The sequence below is a fragment of the Rattus norvegicus genome, chromosome 3, assembly GCF_021556685.1.
Source record: "Rattus norvegicus strain SHRSP/BbbUtx chromosome 3, alternate assembly SHRSP_T2T, whole genome shotgun sequence".
Lineage (NCBI taxonomy): Eukaryota > Metazoa > Chordata > Mammalia > Rodentia > Muridae > Rattus > Rattus norvegicus.
This window is the reverse complement of record NC_141536.1, coordinates 135,548,762-135,573,634: the sequence shown is the minus strand read 5'-3', so window position 1 is coordinate 135,573,634 and position 24,873 is coordinate 135,548,762. Positions and strand designations below refer to the sequence as shown.

The following is a 24,873-nucleotide window of genomic DNA, read 5'->3' as shown; positions in this document are numbered from 1 at the left end:
AATCAAGTCTATTTCTAGTTTCATTCTTTAATGTATTAGTCAGCATACAAAATAATAGGTCTCATGATACCCAGACACAGGGACATGTTCGTACTGTGCTCATACTCGTGCCTCCCTTCTCCTCCTGCTGTCTTTCTTTCTAGCTTCAGACATAACACAGTGTGAAAAGCACTGAAAATACTTTTAAAGTTTTAAACCTCTTGAAAACTAAAACTTCTACCATATAAGTCAATCTATTTTTCTTTTCTGATAATTCACATTAACTTTTTTCTCTCCTTACCAGTCTTTTCATACACACTGCATGAAAAGCCAGACATTTCTCTGAGTGTGTTTTGCTGTCTGTTTTGCACTGGTCTGTAGCCCCGCAGCCCAAAGGGTTTACAGCCCAGATTTCATTATGGTACACACAACCCTCAAAGGATCCACAGTTCCTTCACCATTGAATTCATTGTTTTGCAGCAAACTCCTGTCTCATAAATGCTCTTGCCCACACATGTAGTCACTGACTTCAGCTCATTTTCTTAGCTCAGTATTCTCAGATATGGAATCAATGATGCAAAAGTATGATTTAAAAGCCTCCCTTTGAAGAACTCTGAGCCTCAGGGTGGGAGAGTCTTTTTGAGTTGATCCCAAACCTGAAAATTCACTAGACTAGACATCTAGTGTTGATGTTTCCACTCAAACTCACTGTAGTTATTGAATTGAACACTTTTAATATGTTAGCTTTTGGAATAATCATACTGTGTTCTTTATTATCCATGCTGGCCCCACTTCCTTTTGGAGAATGTAGCAAAATGCAGAGCCATCCCCAGCCATTCCACTTGGTGGTGGAAACTGTATTACCATGTACACTCATTTATAGACACAGACACACACAGTGACACGGACATACACACAGACACACAGACTTACACAGAGACACAGACACACACACACACACACACACACATAGACATAGACACACACACACACATGCACACACAGCCAGACACAGACACACAGTGATACAGACACACACACACACACACATATAGACCCTGACACACACACACACACAGACACAGACACACACATGCACACACATGCAGAGACACACACAAAGTCAGACACACAAAAACACACGAAGACAAAGACACATACATACACAATAACACAGACACACACACAGACACACAAACACATACACAGAGACAGACAGAGACAGACAGAAAGAGAGAAAGAGAGAGAGAGAGACTCATACCATGTGAATGCATATTTATTGACACAGCTCCTCACTCTCACGTTTCCTAGGATTGCCAGAAAAAATACAGATCCAGAATAGCCATTTATATTGGACTTTGGATATGCAATGGATGAAACTGTAGCACACATTTATTCCTTGCAGCATTTATAGTATTTATGGGTTCCACTTGTGAGCATAATTATGGTAAAATATTATGCATTCTTTAATGTGAATTTAAATTTAACTAGATATCCTGGATATAAGCTACTTGTGGTGAATCAAACATTCACATATCAAGCATGTGCTTGCTTACACATACTCACATGGAGTCATATATGCACATTTACATGCATGCTAACATACACACATACTTCTTCACTGTCCTCTACAGTACTTATTGTTATCATAAGAGAATGCCAGAAACACTTAAGTAAAAAAACAAATCACTGGCAAGTATTTTTGCTCTAAAAAATAATTGATTAACTTAAAGAACAGTGGATTCCATATCCTGCAGGTGGTCACTGATATAACTCAATGTTCTCCCTTGGAGTTTTAAGAAAACACTTTCAAGCTCAATGATTCAGTACAGTCAGTGGGATATAGGCTTCTACAGGCATCTTGAAATAGTATTTTAAGATATGAAATGTGTGTGTGTGTGTGTGTGTGTGTGTGTGTGTGTGTGTGTGTGTGTGTGAGCAGTATGTGCGTTTTTGCTTTTAGAAGGCAATCTCACTGTGCCTGTTATTTTTCCCTTTTATTGAAAAGTTTTTTCCCCCTCACAAAACATGTCCTGATTACAGTTTCCCCTCCCTCTACTCCTCCCAGTTCCTCCCCACCTCCCCTCCCATCCGGATCCCCTCATTTTGTGTCTCTTATTAGAAAACAAACCAGCTTCTAAGGGCTAATAATAAAATAAAATACTTTATAATAAGATAAAAAAATTAACACCATAGAATTGAACAAAGCAAACAACTGAAAGGGAAAAAAAGCCTAAAAGAAAACACAAAACCCAGACACCTGCCCATTCTCACACTCAGAAATCCCATAAAGACACCGAACTGGAAGCTACAATACATACATCGAAGACCTGGCGCTGACTCCTGCAGACCCTGTGCATGCTGTCCCAGTCTCTAAATTCATATGTGCTTTGATCATCTCAATTTAGCGGACCTTCTCTTCATGTTATTCTCTTTCCTTTCTGACCCTTACATTCTTGCTGCCTCTACTTCCACAGGGTTCCTTGAGCCCTGAGAGGAGGGATTTGAAACAGACATTTTATTTAGAGCTGAGTGTTCTACGGCCTCTCAGTCTCTGCATGTATGGCTGTGGGTCTCTGTATTGGTTCTCGTCTGTTGCAGGAGAAACTTCCCTGATGATGGCTGAACAAGGCACTGATCTTAAGAGTATCACAGAATGTCAGAAAAGTCATTTTATCCTCTTCTTTTTTAAAATATTTTTGTCTCTGCTTTACTCCTCTGAGTCCTCTGCTCAACCTCCCCTCTCACCCAGATCCACCTTTTCTCTATTTCCCTTCAAAAATGAGTAGGCCTCTCAAGGATATCAACCAAATATGGCATAACAAGATACAATAAGAGTACACACAATTCTGCTGGGAGTAGATGTCCCAGAGTGGGATGGTACCCAAAGTGGGGCTTCCCCTTCTCTGAGGAAAAGAGGAGGGAGTAATGGGGGGAGGGATTTGTAAGGGTGGAACTGGTAGAAGAGGAGGGAGGTGGTTGCAATCAGGGTGTAAAGTCAACAACAACAACAACAACAAAGACAAGGCACAAACCCTCATATCAGGGCTGCGTGAGGCAACCCAGTAGGAGGTAAAAAGTTCCAAAAGCAGGAGAAAGACCAAGAGACAACTCCACTCCCACTCTTAGGAGTCCCACAAAAACCTCAAGCTGAGAACCCTAATGTATACACAGAGGACAAAGTGCAGACTCAAGCTCTATGATTACTTCAGTCTTTGAGAGCCCCTATGAGCCCTGCTTTCTTGCTTCTGTGAGCCATGCTCTCCTGGTGACCTCAACCCTCTGGCTCCTAAAATTATTCCTCCCCTTTTCCCCAAGCTCCAAGAGAAGGGACCCAATAGAGGTCTCCAATTTGGGTTTTCTGTGTATCTGATGTTTGACTTTGGGTCTGTGTATCTGTTTTCATCAAGTGCAAGAGGAAATATCTCTGATGACAATGGGCTAGGCAACATTGATCTATGAATATAGTAGAATATTATTATGAATGACTTTATTAATTTCTCACAATATCCTAGGTCTAAGGGCTATCCAGCCTCTAGTTTCTGGTCACCTAGGCAGTATCAGGCCTGGTTTCCCTCTCCTGGTACGGGTTAGTCACTCCCACAAGTTCTATGTCTTCATTAGCCTAGCACATCTTGCAGGCAGGACACCATGGCAGATCAAAGGGTTTGTGTCTTGGTTGGCATTTGCAGAGTACCTTCCTGTGTCAAAGAAGCTAGCACAGAGGAGTAATAATGGCTCTATTTAGCTCCCAGTTTGACCTCTTCAGATTCAGTGAATTGTGTAGGTGTTGTCTTCAGCATTGCAGCCTTGACTTTGTTTTGTGGAGAGCAATTACAACTGTCTTGGCAACAATTTGAGTTTTCTGTGAATTCCCATAGGATCTCTTTGTCCAAAAGCTCAATTTGATGTAACCTAATCCTGGAAAGCATTATTTAGTGCTAGAGATGGCTAGTTAGGGCTATGTCTCCCCCATTATTTGGCAATTTCAGTTAGATCAACTTTATGTATGTGTATATTTTAGGAAGCTCCTTCTATATTAGGTTTCCATACTATTCCTGAAATGTCCCTTAATTTTAGTTGTCTTTCTCCCATTCCCTACTTTTTCTCCCTCCTCACTAGATCCCCACCCCCATCTATCCATAACTATCTATTCTATTTCTCTTTCCCAATAAGATCTATAGGTCAGCACTCTATAACTAACCTTTGTGGTTCTACACATATACTAGCTGAGCTCCAATTGCTTGCAAACTGTGGCTTTCACAAAGGATACCATCTACAGGTAGACTATAGATATCCCAGTTGCTGCCAGGCAGTTTCTCAGCTCCTTGTAAACATGTCCCTTTGTACTTCCTATGATCTGGGTGTGTTTATTTTATAGAAAAGATTCTCAGCCCATCTGGGATTTGTTTGGAAGAGATTGCCTCTTTATTTTCTTTATAAAAATAACCCTTCCCTTTATGTAACTGGGCTGACCATCAGTTTGTCAGGCAGACCTCACCTTTTCCTGGGAGTGTCCTTGGAAGCCTTGGTGTCTGTGGGTTAACCCTTCATGTGCTCTGACTCTAGCTTCGTCTTCTGTAGCATACAGAGTCACCTTTCTAAGCCATTTTTTCCATCTTTTTCTCCAGCATTCCCTGGTGTCTGGAGTAAATAGCATGGTTGTCTTGTCTTAAATGAATGAGAGAGGAAGGAAATGAACAAACCAAATGGATTGCTTGCTGCCTTGTCCAATGTATTTGCCATTGTATTCTATACAGAGAAGCAGTATTATTAGATGTCCATGGGTCCATCCTGACCAGGGCACTGGAAAAAAAAAACACCTGGTCTTATAATTAATTCCAAAAATGGCTTAGGAAGTTTTCACTTATTTTTCCAGTATAGAAGCTATAGTTGTATGGAAGTACAGTAGCAGTGCAGCAGTGAGTCAGACTAAGGAGCAGAAAGACACAACCCCCAAAGACTTGCATTCAAGGGCTCACTTAGACCAAAGGAAGGAAATGGAAAGAAAAGGACCAGAGCCTGATAAGAATAGAGACAGGAAAGTGGGACTGTGGGATGCAGTGAAGGGTCAGTGTGCTCTTTGAAGCTGTTGAGTAGTTAAGATCATGTTCCTACTTTAGTTAGGACTTGAACCCATGCTGTGTAGTATTAGAAAACCCAGAGGGGTGGAGCAGACAAAGACTTGATATTCTAAAGCTAGTGGTCAGTGAGCAGGGGCCTTTTTTCTTGCTCTAAGGAGTATGAAGAACTTTTCACTGATTTCTTGAAAAGCCTGATGATACAGGGATGTGTGCAGAAAAGCTATCTGCATCATACATGACATTGAAGTAAGAGCACAATGAAGTTAAGAGCAGGTTCCAGCACCATGGCCCCTATGCACTGCCTCTACTTGCCATTGCGCTCTTTTGGGGCCTTTAATGACAGAATGGTAGACTCAGTTCAAAGCAATGCATGCTAATATGCAATAACTTCCTGAAATCCATATCTAAGTATAAATGTGATTCTTCTGACAGTCTGGAGACCTCCTAACAAAGTCTCCTTGCAGAAAGACCCATGGTCATGCAGTCACAGACTTCATTTCTGAGAAAAGACAATTGTTTTATCATAGGAGGAAGGATATTGGCAGGGAGTAGGAGACCATTTGGCTTTCATCTTTGATTACATAGATGCTTCCAAATACATACAGAGTAACACGCAGTCACCTGTGTGCAGGCTTCAGTAAACTGGAACCATCTCAGCATCTTAGTGCTGTAAAAATAAAACAGGAGCTGGATCGTCAAAGAGAGGAGCTAGCTCTTACCCCTGAGTGTAGCTGTACCTGCTGACTTGTTTCCAAGTAGTAAAACATGGAAAGAGGTAGCTTCCAGAGTGAAGAAAAGATCATGCAGTGGTTTGAGCAGGCCTTCACCAGTTCATTTGTTATAAATTTAATGCTGAGATTCATATGCTGATGCTTTCGAAGGCAGAGCTTTTAGGAAGGAATTCGGTTTCCATGAAGTCATGAGGGTATAGGATAAGGATGGCATTGATGACTTTACAAGAACTTAGTGGTACACTCCTATAATCCTACCCTGGGAGGTAGAGGCAGGGGGTAGCATTTTGGGTAAAGGCTGGGCTATATAGCATGAGTTTGTTTCCAAGGAGTAACATAAAATAAATAAAATCAACAAATCAACATGATACACTACAACCAAAATGAGGGGGAGAGAGAGAGAGAGAGAGAGAGAGAGAGAGAGAGAGAGAGAGAGAGAGAGAAAGGGAGAGAGAGAGAGAGAGAGAGAGAGCACTGTGGTGCTTGCTTGCATCATTTTGACAGGTGATGAGGCAGTGAGAGGCCCTTCCCAATATGAATCAGATCTCACTTCCTTCATTGTGTGCTTATCTGCATCCAGAACCTTGAGCCAAATAACAGTTTTTATTAAGTGACTCAAGCTCAATGATTTTGTTATAGTAACAGAAGGCACAGTACACGTAAGAAGTCATGCTGAAAGTATGAACACTGGACATAATCTTAAGACCAGCATACTTTCCTGCTGAGTTCCCCACCCCCATCCATGGCCAAGCTAGAACCTATCTGGGGGGAGCTTAAGTAAGATAAGGGACATTCTATAAAGTATCAGGCTAAGGCTTCTTGAAACTATAAAGGTCATCAAAGTCAAGGGAAGTCTGAAAAATAGTTATAAATCAGTAGGAAAACAAAACAAAAAACCCCCCAAACCCACAAAACAAACAAACAAACAAAAAACCCACAAACAACAACGAAAACCACAATGAGATTCATTTGGTGATAGGGCTTCTGAAATTGAAAAGGGGAAATGGGGGAAAACTTCTGATGTCCCAATAAAGCATGAATTTAACAATTATTGATATACAGAGGTACTGATGTTGGTCCTAAGGGTTTTATAGGCATATCCTGCGATATAAGATGAGAATAATTGGAGAAAGTGAGGGCTGGATACAAGCAATTTCTGTGCTTGTATCTTGTCTATAGATCTAATGTTATTTGAAAAACAAAAGGTTATTATTTCAGTGAAAATAATAATAAAAGAAGGGTGATCCTGGTTCCAAATGGCTGACCTTACAAGGTAGATTTACAGAATTTTGCATGAAGTTAAAGCTCTAGGGTTCTTTCTAAGTTGCAACAGACAAGAAGCTTTTGATGAATGTTGGAAATAAGATAAAAAATTCAACATGAAATAGTTGCTTATACTAAAAATTATAAACACCCAAACAACAAAAGAATCTAAAATCAAACCCCATTTATTTTCTGTGGAATCCTGAATTCTGATGAGCAGAGGTCATTTTTAGCACTTGAGAGACAAATCTGTGGGACTTTAAGGATCACTGTGGACCTGTGGTTAAACATGGTTTGATCACAAGTCTTTGTTTTTCACTCTTTTCTCAGATCACTAAAATTATGGTCAAGTAGGGAGATGTACAGCGTCTCATCAGCATGAAGGATATCAAGGAGACATTTACTCAATGATGCTTTAAAGGAGACATGACTAACAGCGAATTTGTGGCTGTCTACCTTCTTTTCCTAAGGTAGAATGAACTGGATGAACTGGTAGTAACATCTCAAATGAGTGGAATCTGGAAACCATGTCTCCATGGAAAAACTAACTTTAAGAAGTTAGTATTTTTGCAGAAAGAGCCAGTGGTCATGTGTGAGCATTCAAGCATCCCTAGGTCAGACATGTAGGACAGAAAAGAGAGGGAAGTTGGTGGTACCTTCAGTTACCCAGGACAGATCCTCCCTAACCCTACAGTAGTAGATCACTTTGTTTTCTCCCAAAGTAAGAGCGAATCCTGGACCCTCAGTGGAGAGAGGGTATCAACTGCAAGAACAATAATAGCGTAACTCATTAAGACTCTTTATTATGAACAATGGTCCAATATGTACCCTCTACCATGAATGAGAAGGCTCTTTTGAAGAAATAGATCCTGGTGCTCAATGTAGCCAGAGAAAGCTCCCCAAGATGAGTTCCCCTGCCCCTGAATTCACAGAACCTTGAAAAATGATGTAGTATTAGAGACAGGGTTTCAGAGAGGTAATGAATTCAAATAAGACAGTTGGTGCGGGAGTTGTGTATCACATGGCTGCTGATCTTACTAGAAGAGGAAATCTAAATACAGACACATCGAACATATGCATAAAGAAACTGTCATGGAAGACAGGGCGATGAGACACCACCTACAAGCCAAGGAAAAAGGTCTCAGAAGATACTAAATCTGTTGGCACATTGCATGTGAACATTTACATCTACAACTGTGAGTATATAAATGTCCATAAAGCTTTGTAATGGGAGTGCTGGCAGACTGATACGGATATGCATGGATTTCTTCCAATACAAAGGCCAACGATTCTTCACTGAAGCCACCCATTACCAAGCTTTGTCCTGGACCTGAATTTGGTAATGGTCAGGACCTCTGAATGACAGACAGATGGCACATTCAAAAGAGAGGAGGAGAGAGTTTAGTAAATGATCTATTTAATGGGAAGAGGGCGTGGCTAACAGAAACCAACAAGATTGTAAGTTCCATGGAAAAGGAGAAAGAAATAATTCCTAGAGCCCAGGAAGAGCTGTTGGAGAGGGGGTGGCTCTTGGGCATGATGCCTTCAAAGGAGGAATACAATCTCGGCTCAGTAGGGAACATGTCTTCTCTGCCTGACATTTGACCTCTTAACAATGCTGTACATTTGTTACTTCCAACAGAAGTCAGTGTATAAAGGAGACTGGCGAGCATGGCAGAGGTTCCAGGATAGAGGACAGCATGGCTAGAGTGGATCTGAGAGGACAGTTGAGAGATTTGCAGTTCCCTTTTCCTATCAGCTTCTCAATAACTGATAAATGTGAACAGGCTGCTAAAGTTCTCCAGATAGCTAAACTCCTTTCAACATAATAAAGGTCAAATCAGACAGACAAACAAACCCAAACAAGTCAACTGAAGGAAATTAGAAGAAGCAGATGATGTGGTAAAGAATTGAGAGAGAGAGAGAGAGAGAGAGAGAGAGAGAGAGAGAGGGAGAGAGAGAGAGAGAGAGAGAGAGGAGGAGGAATTCACAGGACACATGGAGCAAACAAAAACAAAACTGATATCCAAAGATAAACTATGTTATTTCAAAAATAGGACTCCCAAAAAGAAAAATCAAATAATCCGAAAGAAATCCTAGAGCCTAAATGTGTTATAGACCAAAATATTTGTACTTATTTTGGGGGGCCGCCATAACAAAACACCACCACCTGGCAGTCTTATAAACCACAGAAGTTCATTTCTCATAGTTATGTATGCTGGAGGTTCAAGAACACAACATGAATAGATTCAGTGTCTCGGGAGGACTTGCTTTCTGCTGTGGAGATGGAAACTTTTAAAGCTACCTTTAACAGTCTTTTACTTATTCTTTTTTATTCAAGTTTTATTTCCATCTTTATTAAATTGGGTATTTCTTATTTACATTTTGATTGTTATTCCCTTTCCCAGTTTCCAGACCAACATCCCCCAAACCCTTCCCCCTCCCCTTCCCTGTGGGTGTTCCCCTCCCCATCCTCCCCCCATTACAACCCTCCCCCCAACAATCATGTTCACTGGGGGTCCAGCCTTGGCAGGACCCAGGGCTTCCCCTTCCACTGGTGCTCTTACTAGGATATTCATTGCTACCTATGAGGTCAGAGTCCAGGGTCAGTCCATGTATAGTCTTTAGGTAGTGGCTTAGTCCCTGGAAGCTCTGGTTGGTTGGCATTGTTGTACATATGGGGTCTCAAGCCCCTTCAGCTCTTTCAGTCCTTTCTCTGATTCCTTCAACAAGGTTCCCATTCTCAGTTCAGTGGTTTGTTGCTAGCATTCACCTTCAGGTTCTGTCTCCTTTAGGCTCTGCTGTCTTTGGTCTCTTACAGAAGGCATTACTCATATTCATAAATCCTCTGCTTTTTCATACGTCACTTTAGATGGTAGGGTTTCAAGATATGAACCTGGGGGTTGCTAACAAATATTAAAATCATAGCACCGTTATAGAGAAGAATTATCTTGAGAAGTAGAAGAGAAGAAGGAAGAGATTTGGAATCTACCAATAAGATACACTATCTACCTCCTCAAAGTCCAAAGAATGTTGAATAGATTATGTAGAACTTATACAATACATCTGAGAACTGGTATCTTCCTCTAGGGTCCCTGAGATCACCAGACAGTACAGGCTGAAGAGTAACCGAAGCCTGCTGCAAAGCACAGAAAGAAATGACAACCTTGTGAATTTTCAGACTTCTAGAGTGCATTATTCAGAAAACAACAAAAATATATCAAGGAGAATGAGGAGGGAGGACACCATGCTAAGGAAGTAAATCTACAAGTCGGTGTTGGAGGAGTCCACATGACCAGAGCAAAGCCTTAGGCTTCTGATGAAAAGTAGAATTCTGTTGCAGCCAAAAAATGAAACATCAGGCGTATGCCCTCTAGGATGATAGGTGACCTCTCAGTTCTTCCTGCACACTGAATTAGCAGCATAAGAAGACTGAGAAGTCAAGAGAAGAAGGCAGACTGGCCGGTTATCTCCAGACCTGAGGAACAACATAGTGGTTTGTTTTAGGACCTCCTTGTTGACCCAGTTCTCACAACACTGGAATGAAGAAATGCCAACAGGACCAGATGAGACAGGTCCCAAGAGGAGCCCATTTAGTTTGATTGAAGGACTAGAACCAACAACTTTTCCACAGAGATGACTGCACAGTTGTCCATGTGGCCCCAAAATGCACTAGTCAAGGCCCAATGGGGAGTCTAGACCCTTACGTAACAATGAGAAACTCAACCTCATCAAGGAGGTGAGGGAAATCTGTGTAAGGAGCCAAGACTCATATCTGCCTGTGAATAACAAGATCCCAACTCTGTGTTGCTAGGGAGACACAGAGAGTCTAGTTTTTGTAAACATTCTCAAGCAACTTAAGGGCATTTTCTTCTAATTCTATACACACCACACTGCACACACACACACTACACACACACACGACTGTGTGTGTAGTGTGTGTGTAGTGTGTGTAGTGTGTATGTGTGTGTTGTGTGTGTGTGTGTGTGTGTGTGTGTCTTCTGTATATGGTATGTGTCTGTTCAGGTGGCTGGAGCCCAGAGGTAGACATTGGGTGTCTTCGTCTTTAACTGCCTTATTTTCTTGAGACAATGTCTCCCACTATAGCTAGATCTTGGCACTTTCAGAGCAAAAATCTGCCACAATCCTCCTGTCTCCACTCCCTGTCAGTTACCTAGCTTTCTGTGGGAGTGGTGGAGATATGAACTCTTGTCCTTGTTCTTACAAGCATTCATATTCACTGAGCCATCTCACCAGCTCATCTGTTATATTTCTGGGAGATTACTCATTTATTTTCCATAAATGAGTATTAAATTCTCCTCTTGCCATTGACGAAATGATGTGATCTCTCCTCTTTAACATTAGCTAATGCAGTGTGATACATTGACTTATTTCTAAGCAATGCACCTTATAATCCTGGAAAATGAACACTTGACTGTAGGATATAATTATTTTTATATATTGCTGAGCTCTCTCTCTCTCTGTGTGTCTCTGTCTGTCTCTGTCTCTCTGTCTCTGTCTCTCTTTCTTTCTCTCTCTCTCTCTGTGGGGGGGAGAAGAAGAAGAAGAAGAAGAAGAAGAAGAAGAAGAAGAAGAAGAAGAAGAAGAAGAAGAAGAAGAAGAAGAAGAAGAAGAAGAGGCGGAGGAGGAGGAAGAGGAAGAGGAAGAGGAGGAGGAGGAAGAGGAAGAGGAAGAGGAAGAGGAAGAGGAAGAAGAAGAAGAAGAAGAAGAAGAAGAAGAAGAAGAAGAAGAAGAAGAAGAAGAAGAAGAAGAAGAAGAAGAAGAAGAAGAAGAAGAAGTTGCTACATTGCCAAGGCTGGCCCTGAAGCTGTGGGCTTAAAGCATTCTCTTGCTTCAGCTAGGACTACAAATGCTACTGATCCTGGCTGCTAAGACGCTATTAGGACTACTGCCTGCATATGTATGAGATACTTTGTTTTGTTTTATTTTTTCCTTTCTGGAGTGTCTATCTTGTTTGGGTATCAGAATAATGCTGTCTTCATGAATTTGGTACCCCCCCATCCTCCCCACTGTGTTCTTTTAATTAAGCAGTCCCTCAGCCCCCATGCAAGCTGTCTCTCATTTACAAAAGAGCAAAAAACTTAATGCTTAGGAAGGCTTTAGCATCTGAAGTTCAAGGTAAAATACATTATCTCAAGAACAACTTAACAGTGAAATAGTACTACTGTCTTGCAAAGGTCAGACTAAATCTTTTCTAGGTGGAGAGTGGAAGGAGGAGGGAGAAGGGAGGAGGGAGGAGGTCATCTCGCTTTTCTGCCTTATCGCCATTGTTTCTATGGGAAATGTGTTTTGAGTTTCTAGAACAAACAGACTTGTGTAACCCAACCCTTTCTTTGTGTGCCACATTGTACTTTTCAATTCAGAAGTCTAAAAGGCCAACAGTGTTAATCCATAACCGGTGCCTGGCAGGACTACCAGAGCCTGAAAAGGAATTAGATAAGAAAAGAGTGGTGATGGCTGCCCAGGGTATTAAAAGTGCCTGAGATATGTTTTCCTGCATACGCAGGCTGTTCTACATTGGATCTGTGCCATTCCTAGACAAGGGATAGCTGACCCAGGGTGTGTGCTTCCTCCCAAGCCCATAGGCCAGTACTGGAGTGCTTCCTTGATGGCATGTGGTTTCCTGGGGAGCCTCTGTTCTCAATTCTTTCTTAGCCTGGTCAGCAGAAGAGAAGCCTAAGGCTTTTCCATGAACTGAGCACTCCAGATGCACAGCTTCATGATAGTCCCACTTGCTCAGACTAATGTTAGTCAATCTTGCTATTAAGTCTACTTCATAAACAAAGCTGTCACACAGTATTCCATGCTAGGTAGGGTGATCATGAGGGGCGTTGATTTCCGGGGTTTGGGGGACTCTTTTAGAGAATGTCTGTTCTTCCAGAGTTCTTCCTTACTTTAATTGTTAGTGTTGCCTTGATATTATTTGTCTAAATTCTCCAATGTCCTAATCTTCCTCGCTGTCTCTGTCATAGGGGCTTATCCTCCCAAGTTCTCCTCAGGGAGGGTGGGCTAACTGTATAAGTATTCTCATTTACCTGACCACTGACAGTTAACCTCCTGTCATTGACTTTCAATTATCTCCTATATTTACTCTGTCTTCTTTGTTTTCCCAAAAGGACATCACAACCTTGTTCTTCTGTCACCCCACTGGACTGTGTGTGGATACCATACTATATGCTGAATAGTGGTGGATATGGGATGCTGGTCCTTAAGGTGACTAGTGTGTTAGAGACAGATGTAGACACTTTGGATTACAGAAAAAACTGAGATGAAGTCTGTGCTGCTGAGGAAGCTAATGCAAGCAGCTTCCCTTTCGTCTGTTCAGCTTGAAGTCTATAATGTGCCTTTAACTGGTGGCTGACAGTGGATACCAATTGTGCTAAATTTGTTAAATTAAAAGGAGGGCTGATAAAGACTATACATGGACTGACCCTGGACTCTGACCTCATAGGTAGCAATGAATATCCTAGTAAGAGCACCAGTGGAAGGGGAAGCCCTGGGTCCTGCTAAGACTGAACCCCCAGTGAACTAGGGCGGCAATGGGGGAGGGTTGGGAGGGGAACACCCATAAGGAAGGGGAGGGGGAGGGGGATGTTTGCCCAGATACCGGGAAAGGGAATAACACTCGAAATGTATATAAGAAATACTCAAGTTAATAAAAAAAAAGGAGGGCTGAAAATTTCATATACAAGTACTACATTTAATCATATATCCATACCTCCTTCTTCCTTTCCAACTCCTGTGTTTGCCTTCCACCCTCTCTCAAACTCGTGGCCTCTTCTTTTAAAATTAGGATTGGTGTGCTTGAGTGTGTGTGTGTGTGTGTGTGTGTGTGTGTGTGTGTGTGTGTGTGTCCCTTAATGTATAGAATTTACTTGTTCAATTTAATGTTTCTCTTACATATATGTGTTTAAGGCTGACTACTTGGGATTAAATAACCTGTGATGGAGCTTGTCCCTGAAGAAAACTGATTCTCTCTCTCTCTCTCTCTCTCTCTCTCTCTCTCTCTCTCTCTCTCTCTCTCTCCCTCCCTCCCTCCCTCCCCCTCTCTCTCTGCTTCTCTCTCTCCCTCTCTCTGTTTCTCTCTCTCTCAGCCATTGATTTGCTATAGCTCTTCATCTAGGAGTGAGACCTTATGACATTTCTTCCATCCACAATGGCATGTCTACTGGTGTTGTCACTAGAGGAGAACTTACTGCTGCCATTTTCCTAAACCGATATAATTTCTACCTGTATTCTAAATACTTTCCTTAATGCCCAGGCAAGTATGGCTCTCACACCTCATCAGAGAAGCTTCTTTACTGCAGCAGATGGAGGCTACTACAAAGATTCACAGCTGGTCAGAGTGTGGAGCATAATTGAGCTTGGGGAGCCTAGTCCATCTCATGCACCTGACACCTTTATACCTAAGGCTTAGGAAAAATTATGGTAGAGGGGCAGACAAATTCTAAAAGCCAGAAGATCAGGACCTGTGCTGCTACATAGTATCTTCCAGACCTGACAGCAAAGATGTCTCCAAGAAACCTCAACAGTAGGGTTGTGCTGTCCTAATTTAAGGGCAGGTGGTGGTTAGTCATGTATGTGAGGTCTACAGCTTTCTTTGGGCCTTGCACTCCTTGGGCAGTCTGGCAATCACTCTGGCTCCTTGTTCCAAGGAATGCTCTTAGACACTTGAAAAGAAAACATGCAGCACCACTGAATACAAGCACCCAGCTGTGTATGTATAGGGATATGTGTGCACTCTGTCAATCAAGATGGCTTCCAGTGACAGCCATGGCTATTTTTGTGATTTCAACACAGAAGGTTATATAAATGGATTTCAAGGTAGGGTTACACATACCTTTTGATACAAAAACATCTCTAGTTTCTAATGGAGATACAGTAAAAGATCCTGATAATAAAGCCATGGCAGCTGCCTTGATTCATGTTGCCAAATTTCAGTTATAGACTTGTGAAAATAAAGGTCAGATTTCTTCTCTCCTGTGTGTTACTCGGTGTTATTGTTTGAGTCTGAAATGTCCCCCACAGGCTCCTGTGTTTGAACAGTTGGTCCCTAGCTGGTGGTGCTGTTTTGGAAGGCTGTGGAACCTTTAGGAGGTACAGCATATCCAACAGACACAGGCTACCAGAGGCAATAAACCTTGGAAGGTTATAGTGCACCTCCAACCCTGATTTAGCTTCCTATGTTATGTCTATCTGATGACATATGGTTAGATGTGCACCTCTAACATCATGGATCAAGCTGCTTTGCATATGCCTGCCCTGCCAGGATGGGCTCTCACATCAGTACCACAAGTCAAGATAAACTTCTCTGGGCTGAAGTTGCTTCTGACGCATATCCTTTCAAAGTAATGAGAGAAGTAACTAATATAGTAAAATTTCAGAAACTGTAACAAATACCTGGGAAAATCAACTTAAAAGAAAGGTCAATTTGGGTTCACAGTTTGGGCGGGGTTAATCTGTGGTTGACTGGTCCCATTGTTTGGCTTATGGTGAAACAGCACACATTGGCAGTGTCTCATGGCAGATCAAAGACACTGACTTCGTTGCCAGGAAGTAACAAACAGAAGGAATGGATCCAAATATCTCCATCAAGACCTACAATGACTCAGTCTTCCCACTAGTTACCACCTCCTAAAGGCTCTTCCACCTCCCAATAGCCCCATTATGAAGAGATAACCTTTGTCACATAAAGCTTTAGGGGACACTAAAAAGCTTAACTACAGCACCATCCACAATTGTATCCTGTTAAATATGTACAGTGACACTAGAGTAAAGACATCCCTCTGCTTTTAGAGTAAGAACACCATTTTGAATTATCAGTTGGATCTTTGGGTTTGCAAAGACCCCTGGGAGCATAAGAATAGAATATGAACAGCATGGTATTGGGAGAAGCTATTTTTATATCTTCAGGAAGCTTGTGGCCAGAAGTTCCTGATGGTGCAAAGCAGAGGAGAAGATGTAGTATAGACCCTTTGTTAGAGGGATATGGGGAAGAGTGGAGCCTAAGAGGACTACAGGAATAGGATGCGGAGGTCAGGGAAAAACAGTGTCTGCTTTGATGAAAGGTCTTATAATTTTTCCTTATCATTCATCTTCTTTCAAAACATTAGGCAAATGTTCCTTTGTTACATATCAAATAATAATTGCTAAAATACAGTATCTCTGTGTTAATTTTTTTTGAATCCTTATACGTTGTCTCTTGTTTGTTGGTTAGGCTGTTTCTTCCCTCTGCTGATTGTTTCCTTTGCTGTGTGAAGCTTTCTAGTTCAATCCCATTTGTCAATTGTTGCTATTATTTCTTGAGCTATTGGAGCCATGCCAATGGCTTGTGCCTGTTACGCCCTGTGAAATGTTTCATATATTTTAAAATATGGTTACCAGTCTTTAAAAATCAGGCTATTTCATGTAAATACATAAAATGCCAGTTTTTCTTGAAAGGAAACAGTATGTTAAGAGAGTGAATTTCTTAAGGATCCAGAAGACATGGGATTTGTTGCTTCCTGTCTTAGGTTGGAGTGGGTTCTTCATTTCCCCATTGGGCATTAGCACATAGTATTTAGCCCTCTGATACAAAGCTGGGTCTTTGCATGAGTGCCACATCTACAAGATTCCCTGGGTGCAATGGTAGAAGACTTTTCCATCTCTCACATTTCACTCACTTCACCGTGACTCTCTCCGCTCTCTCCACTCTTTCCTCCCACTTTGCTCTGTCTGGGCTCCAGTGAGATGGTGGATTTATGAACACTGGTGAGAGTAGGTCTCCACCAAGGGTCTGTAAACCCCCTCTGGTCATCACTCCTCTTCATGTTGCCTTCGTCAGTTGTGGCTCTAGAAATGCTGATCTCAGCCAGAGGTGTTCAGGTTTCAGCTGTGTCATCACAGGTGAAACACAGACTCTGGGGCTCTAGCCCTAGGGATATCAAAGCAGACAAGTCCCCAGGTCCTGTTCTAGTTCCTGGTCTGGGAACACACTTGGAACCTAGGTACTCCAAATGGTCTCTTCTTTTCTGTCACTCACCAGGACTGAGGGAAGTAGGTATCTTTTCCATTTTTAATTACAATTCTACACAAGCACTCCACCCCAAGCAAAAAAAAAAGTATCACAAAGTATTACCTAACTCTGTCTGTAGCAAATATGTTCTTTCACCTTGAAGGCAATTTAAAAGTACAAGGAAATGGTCCAGCTACTTGGTTCTTATCAGTTTGACATCCTAATATGTGATTTTCTTGACCATTTCAAATATATCCATTAGTAATCACAGCACAGCACCATCATCTCAAAATCTCAGGTTTGAGCACACTATTCTCAAGTCAATCAATATGTTCTTCTCACCCAAACTCATTCACACTGTTACCTCTATATGCAAGGGCCCCAAGTTCAACTATTTGAGGTAATGTCCTTTGAGCCAAATCACCAACATCTTGGGGATGTCAGTTATTCCTTCTTGCAAGATCATTCCACCTGGTCTTGTTGGCTGTTTATACCCTACTGTGGGGGAGGGGCAATAGTCACTAGACCCTCATGTGAGTATCCAACTGCTCTCTACCATCTGTTGTGTGCAGTTATGCTTTATTGCACATGGCCTGGGCCAGGAGTAGGGTTAGAATATATAGGTTACAAAACACTAGGGCAAGGAACCTTCATCTATGTCCTATGGGGTCCTAGGGAGGTCCTCCTCCCTAGTGGGTGAAGGCTTTCCAGATGCAGCCTGTTGAGGGGGAGGGACACTCACAATTCTATAAGTAACCCCCACCTGTGCTCTATAAAGAAGCCCAATAAACTCAATGGCTCTCCAGAGTGAACATTGGTGGAATGGTGTGTAGTTTTATTGTTGCAACCTTAGGAGGAGGAGGAGGAGGAGGAGGAGGAGGAGGAGGAGGAGGAGGAGGAAGAGGAGGAGGGGGAGGAGGAGGGGGAGGAGGAGGATAAGGAGAAGGAGGATCTTATGTTTCCCCCCAGGGAAGAAATTTTAGCAACCCCTATTTTCTTACTTTTCAGCTCTCCTACACTTTTTCATTCTCCTGCCTGGGCAATCATCTCAGGACTCCTCCCTGCTAATCTTCAACTCCTTTTCATCTTCTTCTCTAAAAAAAAAATCACAACTCAGTCAGAAAACAGACAATTCTATTAACCAAGACCAATACCCAAGGACCAATGGCTGGGATGGAGGCCACATCCATCTAACTTTTAAAATTTTTAAACAACTCTTGGGATAATTGTAGATTCATATATGTTTATAAGAAATAATAGGTCCTGTGAAGCATTTCCAATGAATTCCCAGAAACATCTCTTAGGGACACAGTACAAGTCACAACCAGCGCATGACATTGACATTATCAGATTCAGAAAAGTTCTATTACCACAAGGATCCTTCCTGTTGCCTCTTTATGACCCCACCAGCTTCCCTCCCACTCCATTGCTTCCTTTCCATTCTTTAAATGTGTCATTTCAAGAAAATTATATGTGTTGAACCACATTAACTTCCCACCTATTTTCCACCCCTAAATCGATGTTTGTTTCTGTATTTCCCCCATTTTATAATTGATTATTTAGTTCTTCAAGTTTTTTTTATTTATTCTGCATACTAACCATTTGTTATACCTGTTATTTAAACATTTCCTTTTGGTCAATAAAGTTTCTGGTGTTTGTGTGTGTGTGTGTGTGTGTGTGTGTGTGTGTGTGTGTGTGTGTGTGTGTATGTGTTGGGGCCTCTTTGTTGTTCATTGCTGTCCAACAAGCTTCTGCCAGTCATCTCACTGTGGGAGCATTGGGGTTTCAGGTGCATACCTGACTTTACCTCGATTCTGGAGATTCAAACTCAAGTCCTCACCCATGCTCAGCAAGTCTCTTCTCCACTGAGTACCCCAACTCCAAGCCTAAGTATGTCTTTTACTCTTTTTAACAGAAAAAAAGGCCTACTAGTTTTGATGAAATCAGATATACCCAGTGTTCTTACTTCTAAGCTAATGTCATCTCTAAGAATCGTTCACCTAAAAAACCTAAAAATTCTCTTTCAAGAGGCTTATAGTTGTATGTTTCATGTTTAACTCTGTGATACTTGTTAATTTTCATAAAGGGAAGGAAGTATTTTGTCTCTGGGTGTCCAATGACTCTAAAACTGTTATTTAAACTGTCTTTAACCCATAGAGCTGATTTTTGTGTCTTTCTTTCTGTGAGTCTGTGTCTGTTTTTCTATTGTGTTCAGTGAACTAAGTGTCTGTCCCTTTGCCAGTGACTCTGATTGTATTATAAAGTCATTCACATACATGACAGCTGGAATTCACTGATTCCAATCTCATTTCACCAAATCTCCCTGTTGTATCCTTTTCTAATCTCTAAGGATGGTCATTTAACTTTTCTTGGCATCACTAAATGTCTAACATCCATTTTCTGCATTTTATCCTCAGTCTGTTTCCTCCTTTATTATTTCCCTGAGGAACGGTAACAGGTCCTTAGAAGTGGCTTTTGCTGTAAAGCATTTACTCTTTGCTCAGGGACTCAGGGAAATCAAAGCAGGATAAAATTCTCTGGTCTCTGCCTTCATGTTTTTGTCTGTCTCCTTCGCTTTTGCTTAGAGACTGTTTGGCTTGTCACATGTTAATCATTTGATAAGTGCTTGTATAAAAGCTCATGATACCTAATTTGTCTTATATCTGTTCAAGGCTGAAGGCACAAAAATAGAGTAACTGAGATATCTAACTGCCAGGGTTTTGGCTTTTTACAATGTCTTATTCTTGAAAAGGTGCCTGAACATCTCATCTCTACTCATTGTCCAAAACCTGTAGTCATCTTGGATTCCAGGAACAGCATCCTGGTGGACATATCACTCCATGGTGAGATCACCCCTAAGCAGGAGCAGTAACCATGTTGGAGCCCTATTGCTAACTCTGTATTTTCTTCTCCCCTCCCTGATGTGACAAATTTTCTCCTTTATTCCAACTAGGAAAAACAGATCATAATAGCCTTGTAAGCAGCAATAACAAAAACCTCTGTAAGGAAAATTGCCAAGAACTTTGACATGGACCAAACCTTTTGAAATATCTTCTACAGAAGTCAAGCATCATCTAAATATATCTTTCCTGTTTGTCTGGCTCTTCTGGGCTCTGGACCATTCATTGTCTTTGAGTAACTTATCAACTTAGTTGTTGATAACTTATAGTACCAATAAAGACATTTATCCATGGATACACAATTTCTGTCTTGGATAAGGACTTTGAAATTCCCTTCTCTGAACTCTGCAGAAAAATGCCAATTTGGTATTATTTATAAATTTGTCCTAGAATCTTTGATTTCCCAGATTAAGTATTTTCGATGTTTGTTGGGGTTTACCCCAGACTCTTTGATGAAGTCTTACTAGTTCCTTCACTAATTGAAGAGTTGAATAAAACCTTTGATACGTGTTCATTTTTCATTTGGTAAATTATCGTTTTAACTTTCAAAAATTATTAACCCTTAATACACTTGTAGAACCACATTGCCCTGAAGCCATTGTTCCATTTGTCCCTCTCTCCTTCACTGACACTCTGCTGAAACATTGTCTGTGGTTGCTGTGCATGCACCTAGGAGTTAAGTGTAATGCAGGGGAATCAGGGATCATTTTGTACATGCCAGAACCACAGACAAAGTGCTTCTCACATGCGGAGACTGTGGGATGAAGCTTGGGCTAGTCTCACAGTCTGTATCTTTCTCACAGTGACTGAATGGTTTACTATAATCAACAATACCACAGAGTCTTTCAATTGAGTTTTATGATGCACTTCAGATGATTGCCGGGGTCCAGAAATAGTGTTTAAAAATATGAGGAATCCTTCAAACCATCTGTATCACTGGCAGACTGAGAATTCTTGCTGCATTTCATATAGTATCTGGCATGGAAATAGTTTAAATTCTACTCAGATAACCGTAGAGAAGGGTTTCTTAGTTTGGACCCTACTCATCATTTTGTCAGCATGAATAGTTACAACAGGATAGTATAGTATAGTATAGGGTGCTCATAGTCTCTCTCTCTCTCTCTCTCTCTCTCTCTCTCTCTCTCATCTCATTCCACTGGGTGCCAGTAGCCTCTTCCTCTTTCTAGTTAAGATATGCAAAAATGTCTCCAGGCAATTTCACCTCACACCAGTGAGAATGGCTAAGATCAAAAACTCAGGTGACAGCAAATGCTGGCAAGGATGCGGAGAAAGAGGAACACTCCTCCATTGTTGGTGGGGTTGCAGACTGGTACAACCATTCTGGAAATCAGTCTGAAGGTTCCTCAGAAAATTGGACATTGAACTGCCTGAGGATCCAGCTATACCTCTCTTGGGCATATACCCAAAAGATGCCCCAACATATAAAAAAGACACGTGGTCCACTATGTTCATCGCAGCCTTATTTATAATAGCCAGAAGCTGGAAAGAACCCAGATGCCCTTCAACAAAGGCATGAATACAGAAAATGTGGTACATCTACACAATGGAATATTACTCAGCTATCAAAAACAACGACTTTGTGAAATTCGTGGGCAAATGGTTGGAACTGGAAAATATCATCCTGAGTGAGCTAACCCAATCACAGAAAGACATACATGGTATGCACTCATTGATAAGTGGCTATTAGCCCAAATGCTTGAATTACCCTAGATGCCTAGAACAAATGAAACTCAAGACGGATGATCAAAATGTGAATGCTTCACTCCTTCTTTAAAAGGGGAACAAGAATACCCTTGGCAGGGAAGAGAGAGGCAAAGATTAAAACAGAGACTGAAGGAACACCCATTCAGAGCCTGCCCCACATGTGTCCCATACATATACAGCCACCCAATTAGACAAGATGGATGAAGCAAAGAAGTGCAGACCGACAGGAGCCGGATGTAGATCGCTCCTGAGAGACACAGCCAGAATACAGCAAATACAGAGGCGAATGCCAGCAGCAAACCACTGAACTGAGAATAGGACCCCCGTTGAAGGAATCAGAGAAAGAACTGGAAGAGCTTGAAGGGGCTCGAGACCCCATATGTACAACAATGCCAACCAACCAGAGCTTCCAGGGACTAAGCCACTACCTAAAGACTATACATGGACTGACCCTGGACTCTGACCCCATAGGTAGCAATGAATATCCTAGTAAGAGCACCAGTGTAAGGGGAAGCCCTGGGTCCTGCTAAGACTGAACCCCCAGTGAACTAGACTGGTGGGGGGAGGGCGGCAATGGGGGGAGGGTTGGGAGGGGAACACCCATAAGGAAGGGGAGGGGGAGAGGGAGGGGGGATGTTTGCCCGGAAACCGGGAAAGGGAATAACACTCGAAATGTATATAAGAAATACTCAAGTTAATAAAAAAAATGTCTCCAGGCATTGTGAAATGCCCATTGGAGGAAAAAAATTATCACAGTTGAGAATTACCATCCTGAATCTCTAGATATAACTAGTTACTCTTGACTATCCTCATATGACTTATGCACAGAGCCAAGGAAACTCATAGAAGTGGTCATTTCCTCCCCTGTGGGAATCTTCCTCCCACACATGCATCATTCAAAATGGAAGTATTCTCAAAGTTTTGATTTGTCTATTACATACTAAGTTTAACCCGCTGAGCAAAAATAGAGACATGGTGGTTTCTGCCCCAATTTTCAGCAGGACAATGGCAGACTCTGAGGTTCTCCTCTTGTGGAATATCCCTGTGTATGTCCCTGTGGAGCCTTTGAGGGGAAATTTCAAGCCTTCTTTCGTGTGTGTGTGTGTGTGTGTGTGTGTGTGTGTGTGTGTGTGTGTGTGTGTGTGTGTTAGTTTTAAGTATATCAATCACTGTTAAGTGCTCACTTGATTGCACTACTCAAAAACATTCTTTCCCAGACTCAAGTCAGGCTGACAGGCTTACTTAAATCTGGGTTTCTGCTGGGAGTCTAAGTTTACTCAGGGCACCAGTCCTCCTCCTGGGTCAGCTCTCTGCCATCCCATTCTCTCTGAACTGACATGAAACCCCCATCATTTTCCTGATCCCAGTTAAAGTCTCTTTTATTTATTGAATTTCCTGTGTGTTAAGGGAAAACAACAGTCCTTGCAGTTGTGGGAATCGATTTGCTGAAGATGTTTATAGCATTTCCAGCAGAGTCCCACTCTGGGGGGAAAGTGGTTTTCTCCCCTCAATCAACTGCAGATGTTCACACTGTGTGTGGTGGTGCCCTTTTCATGTGGTGATGATTTTCCTTCCTGCCTGGGCTATGAGCTCCTTAAAAATGAGGCATCTCATATCCTTCAGTGACCTCATGTATCCCTACACTAGCCTCAGGCAAATATTTATTGATAGACCAACAATTACACAGTTAACTTCTGACCTGAATCTGTATTTATTAAACAACAGAGCTAAATAATGGCCTTGGGATCACTGCAAGATTTATTGATCAGATATTTAATTTGCATCATCATCCAATTCCATTAACCAAAAATATAGTGGGAAAAAGACAAAACTGTAGCTGCCCCTGCCCTGAGTAAGAATAAGGTTTTGGCTGATGTCACTCTTCATTATAGATTTGAGGCTGAGATGTAGGTAGATTTCACAAAGCCCTTATAGAATGGACTCAGAGAAGGCTGAAGTCTGTGTGGGGTCTGTTCCCAGATTGTGTCTTGTTGGAACATGGTCTGGGGGTTTTTCAGTGATTAGGTTGGGGGTAACCTTGGCTACAAGTTGTAGCACAGAAAAGACAGTCATCATGACACATTATTCCCTTGGCACGTAGCTGCAAAGGAATTCTACACCAGATGTCAGCATGACTCCATTTTAACCAAATCTACCATGTAAATGTCACCGCCTGTCACTTGAGCTGCTGCTTCTCTATCCAGGAAGTGGGGACATAAGCTCTCTGCATTCCCATCCAGAGAAGATACACACGAGGAAACAAATGTAGAAAATAAGACAATGGGGTATCAATGAGCACCATCAGTGGAAAGAAATCCATATCTTTCCATTTGTATGTACAAACCAAGAATGATGGCATTTTCTAAATATCTTTTAAATAAAAGATTTATATTTAAATTTTAATAAATATTAAATATTTTAGTAAATATTTAAATAAAATATAAAGTGGAGATTTGGCTTTGTAGGTGGAATACTTAATAACGCAGCCAAGGTCCTAGGTGTGATCACCAGCATTGAGGGCGAAAGTGTCATTTTAGGAGAGAGGGGAAATGAACTTGATACATACAGAGAGCTGACCTCAGGAGGACTGGTACCCTGGGAGAAGTTGGTCTCTCAGCAGAAACCCAGATGCTAAGTAAGCCCTGACAACTCAACTTGAATCTGGAAAAAAAAAGTTTTGAGTTGTGCAATCAGGGTGGCTAGTTTCTAATCAGGATATGACCAATACTAATATTCAGGGGAGGAGAGCACAAGTGTGTCCCACTGTCTGTCTTGAGCAGGCAGTACAACTGAGGTGTGGAAGTGAACTGAGAACACCAGGTACTTCAGAAGAAAGATGGTACCCATCTGCAGAAATGTGTAAGATATATTTCTCCTGATCTAGCTCTTTATATGTTGTGAAAAGACTGACAATTCATTAGTTCAGAGCCTATTTTTTTTTATTTTTTTTATTAACTTGAGTATTTCTTATATACATTTCGAGTGTTATTCCCTTTCCCAGTTTCTGGGCAAACATCCCCCTCCCCCCTCCCCTTCCTTATGGGTGTTCCCCTCCCAACCCTCCCCCCATTGCCGCCCTCCCCCCATAGACTAGTTCACTGGGGGTTCAGTCTTAGCAGGACCCAGGGCTTCCCCTTCCACTGGTGCTCTTACTAGGATATTCATTGCTACATATG

The 24,873-nt window shown here is 41.7% G+C and overlaps 1 long non-coding RNA gene across 1 annotated transcript in view; it reads right to left on the bottom strand.

Annotated features, from left to right (window-relative positions):
• LOC120101462 (uncharacterized) overlaps window positions 1–24,873 on the bottom strand; it is a 314,162-nt gene that overhangs the window by 43,017 nt on the left and 246,272 nt on the right. Inside the window, exon 3 of the long non-coding RNA XR_015684677.1 lies at window positions 18,074–18,166. This is a non-coding gene — a long non-coding RNA (uncharacterized LOC120101462). The remainder of the gene's footprint in view (window positions 1–18,073; window positions 18,167–24,873) is intronic.